This window comes from Puma concolor, chromosome B1, assembly GCF_028749965.1.
Source record: "Puma concolor isolate L17-30 chromosome B1, mPumCon1.1.hap2, whole genome shotgun sequence".
NCBI lineage: Eukaryota > Metazoa > Chordata > Mammalia > Carnivora > Felidae > Puma > Puma concolor.
This window is the reverse complement of record NC_141670.1, coordinates 20,048,365-20,053,384: the sequence shown is the minus strand read 5'-3', so window position 1 is coordinate 20,053,384 and position 5,020 is coordinate 20,048,365.

Sequence of the window (5,020 nt, the reverse complement as noted above, 5' to 3'; positions counted from 1 at the left end):
TAAAAATAGCATTTCCTGGTAACTTGTGTCTGATTTCCCTGAAAAAGAAGAACATAGAAAGTGAAACAGAAAATACACAGTGTAGTCCTTGAACTGATAAAATGGTTTCAATAAATATTAAACAGTGAATAATATATTTTTTACAGGGTACATTTTATGTCATAAACATTTTTCTTAATAGCCCCTGACTTTCCTGGTACATTTTAAAAATGGAAACAAAATAATGGGATGCTTTTTCATGAAACTAGAAATCGCCTCTCCACTCATAATCACTACCACAAGCTACATATGCATGCTCAAATTTAACAATTGTTTTTCAATCAGAATCTGGAATAATATGCCATGTGGGGACTCTTTCCTCATAAATGGTAATAAATCCTCTAGAAAACTGCTCAGAGGGAGCAAGGTTTATGATGACTCACTGGAATTCATATGCTTCTTTGTTATAAAATGGGGTGAATGTGATGACCCAAAGTGTGTGTGTGTGTGTGTGTGTGTGTGTGCGTGTGTGAACACAACTTAGGCAATCTGAAAGATGCCTATCTTTCAAAATTATACTTCTTGAATCGTATTAAAAAACACTGATTTAACATGAAATTAAATGATTAAAAACAGTGGTAATATAGCATCAGTAATCTAACTGGGTGCTTACTGTGTGTCAGATAGTTTTCTAAACTCTGTGTTTAAATGAACCCACATCATCCTTATAGCACTATAAGGATAGGCATCATTGCTATTCCCATATTTAAAAAGCTTGGAAATTTGCTCAAGGTTACATGTCAGGGATGTCACAGGACCTGAATTTCAACCAAGGCAATCTGATTTCAAAACTGAAACTCTGAACTCTCTCCAGGCTAATGTGGCCACATAGCCTCACACTCCTTAGTCTCCCTGTGTAGCAGTTTATATTGTTAATAGAAACCTAGGAGCCCTCAAGATTTAAATCTTTTAAATTTCGCGTGTGGTATGTGTGGGTGTGTGTGCATATATGTTTAGGAAGGTAGTAAAGGTGCATTTTAAAGCATATTTTCCTGGGGCATCTGGGTGGCTCGGTTGGTTAAACATCTGACTCTTGATGTTGGCTAAGGTCATGATCTCACAGTGCTGGAGTTGAGCCCCGTGTTGGACGCCGAGCCTGTTTAGGATCTTCACCTCTCGCTGCCCCTCCTGTTGTCTCTCTTTCTCAAAATAAGTAAACAAAAACTTAAAAAAAGTTAAATTGTGTCTTCTTATTAACTCCTATTCCCTCACCTCTATGTTTTCATCTTACTGACTTTTTCTTTTTGTAAATCTATTCAAAATAGAAAAAAAAATGGGGGGAAATAGCAAAATGGCAAATAATACATTCTTTTTTTGGAATAAAGATAAATGCTTAACATGGCTGGTCCATATTCTAGAGTCTGGATTTTAACTTCATTGCCTATGAGCTTAACATCTAAGTTAGGAGCGCATTGTGTTGAATTAAGTTGGTGAAATGTTATCAGCATATAGTTGGCAAATCCTTTAAAATATGTTACTTCAAATCAGTTTTGGGGGGGAGCTTTATTGATATCAGTATCTAATAGAGTTCTATTCAATCAATAATGAAGGTTTTTGTATCATTTCCCCAAGTAGATGCAGTATTCCTAAAGTGACCATCAAAGAGCAAGGACTTTATTTTTTTCAAACTATTGAATCAATCCCAGTACCTCAAACACACTCTGGAATAGCAGGCATTCAATAAATATCATGATGAATAAACCAGTTGCAAGCATTTGTCTGAAATGATTATCTTTGTACTTGATGACTTGATTTAGGTAAACTAAAATACTGAGATCTTCTTTCTTTTTTAATACTTTGCACTAAGAGGCTAGGAACATAGAAGGAAAATTACTCTTGGCTTGGATCCCACACTCCTTTTTATAACATACAATTACTATGAGGATTCAAATTAATATATGTAAAGTACCCGTTATAGTACCTGGGACATGATAGGGTTTAAATAAATGGTGTCTATTATTATAAAGAGGTTAAAAAAACAATAAGACACTAAGAATATTATCATGCAAAGTACTATGGATCACAGAAGTAGTGCATTTTATTTCCTATAGCAGGTTGAATGTACACACTTCCCTGCCCTCAGCTATATTGCTTTACTTTTGTTCTTAAGGAGCTCTCATAATATAACCTAAACAACAGGAACTGAGCGTACAGATCATGGAAAGCCAAAAATGCCTTTCTCTTCCGGCAAATCCTTGCTTGTAAAAGCCACGTGGACCCTCCTTTGCCCTTCTGTCTACTATGATCAATCCTATTTCCTCTATAGTTAGGACCCATGGGAACCTGGTTATTCTCTTACTCTTCTTTAACAGATCTCTTTATCAGCATTCAAAAGTATTCTAGACTCTATGGTGGGTAGGGGGAATCCTTTACCTTACAATCTGCTCTAAAAATGGTTCCTCTCCCCTTAAAGCCAGACTTCTTAAATTGTTGCATCATCTGTGTATGATACCATTCCTTGCCTCCCATTTCCTCCTTATCCTATTCTACCACAGCCCTGCACTCCACTGACTTGCTACCATTAATGTCTGTCACTGTGTTAAGTCCAAAGGCCCTTTTCTGTCTTCATTTTAGGAGATGTCTCAGTAGCCTTCAATACAGTTAACCACTTTCTCCTTGAAACATTGTTTTCCCTCATCGTCTATGACATGCCATTGTTCCTTTGTTTTCCTGCTAATTTGACAGTTTTATTTAAGGTCCTTTGTCACTTACTCCTTCTTCTTTCCTAAATATTGGAGATCTTTAGGCCTTAGCCTTGGGATTTCTTTACACTTCATACTCACTTTGTAAGATATTACTAATTCTCTGCACATGTAAAGACATGTTGAAGGGGAACAAAGAATGTCCTCTTAACACGAATTCGGAAGGGGATTTAAACTCTCCCTACCCACCATACTTACATCAGTTTTATTTTATTTTTCTGTTGGACTCGTAATTTCCATATTGATAAAAATGGGGTTGCTTTTAGAAGAGCATGATTGGAATATCCGGTTGTATCTAAGCTTTTAGAATCAGGTTTCCATTATCTTGTATTTATGCATATGATTCTTATGATCTCAAATGTGTGACGTCATGTTTATTCACATGATATTTGGTCATGGTACTTCCAGTTTGGCATCCCAGTGTGTGGAGATTATTTTGAATCTTGAGTCTGTCATTCAACAATTTGCAATCTCTTTCTGCTTACTGATGTGTAAATTTGAAAAGCATAAGTTTTGCTTTGTTGGACTTAAGGGAAAAGTGCTAACGGGAGAAGACTAGAATAGAGAACTGAGGTGCTTCACCAAAGTCTCCACGTGAGTTGATACGAGGCATTGAACCTGCTCCAGGGCAGGTCATTCAGATGGTAACTGAAAACAAGACTTATTTGGCAGCCATGAATACATACTATAGCAAACCAATAATAATAAACACTTGCTGCATACGTACTATGTACCTAGCACTTTTCTAAATGCTTTTACATATATAACTCACGTAATCCTGACAGTACACCTAAGTGTGGGTAATACAATGAATAATGTACCCATTTTATAGATAAAGAATCTAAAGCATAGAAATGTTAAATAATTTAAAAAAAATTTTTTTTCAACATTTATTTATTTTTGGGACAGAGAGAGACAGAGCATGAACGGGGGAGGGGCAGAGAGAGAGGGAGACACAGAATCCGAAACAGGCTCCAGGCTCTGAGCTGTCAGCCCAGAGCCCGACGTGGGGCTCGAACTCACGGACCGCAAGATCGTGACCTGGCTGAAGTCGGACGCTTAACCGACTGCACCACCCAGGCGCCCCAAAAATGTTAAATAATTTTAAACAGAAATAGGTTTTGACCCCAAGACATTTGATTCCAGGTCTTGTATTCTCTACTACTATGTTCCATTGCATAGTTACCATAGAACATTTGGAAGCTTTTATTTTCTTTTGAAAAGTACAGCCTAGATACTATTCTTTGAGAATGAATCACGTCATGTATTCAACCAGAGTGATTTAATTAAATCTTAGTGTAAGTTAAACTAAAAAACTATTGTAAAATAAATGAGTAATTAGAAGACATACCTTTAAAGGCCAAAAAACCTATTTATATGCAGATGGACAATTTCAAAATGGAACTAATTTTTGAATGGATAATTTCAAAGCCTTTCTTAATTTAAAGTTCTCTTTTTTAAAAACATTGTTTTCAATGTTTATTTATTTTTGAGAAGGAGAGAGAGCACGAGCACAGGAGGGACAGAGAGAGAGGGAGACACAGAATCTGAAGCAGGCTCCAGGCTCCGAGCTGTCAGCACAGAGCCCGATGCGGGGCTCAAACTCCTCAACCAGGAGACCATGACCTGAGCTGAAGTCAGATGTTTAACCAACTGAGCCACCCAGGGTCCTCTAGTTTCTCTTAAATTTGGTTTAACTGTTTTTCTTTTTCTTTTTTTTTTTTTTCTTTTTGTCTCCTGACACATTATTTACTTTGTATCTTAGCTGACAAGTTTTAAATTTTGTTTCGTACCTAGTCAAGTGTTCTACTTTGAGGGTAATGGTGACTTGGGATGGAAGTCTCATCAGCTGTAGGGCATGCCTGCAGCAGTTTTCTGATAATAGATCATCTGAGCAATGCTGTCCCCAGTACAGTTGTTCGGGGATTATGCCTTATACTCCAGTTGTTTTCTGTTGACACTATTTAATATGTCAGACTGTTCTGGAAACTACATTAACTCTTTTAGGTGACTAGATACTGTGTAATGTTTTGAAACTGGAGTTTCCTAGGTAGTTCCCTGGAACCCTGAAGAAGTGAATTTTACTTCCATATGTGCCCTGTTTCTGAGAGATAGGTTTAGATCCCTAGAGAAGTGGCTCAGTGAATGTTGATGATGATGATGATGTTGTTGTTGTTGTTGTTATTGGAACTATAAACCCATCTGTTGTCTTTGTAAGTAGTATAAATGAGCTTTTCATTCCTGACCTCACTGAAATGCATCTTAAATATTGGACTGAT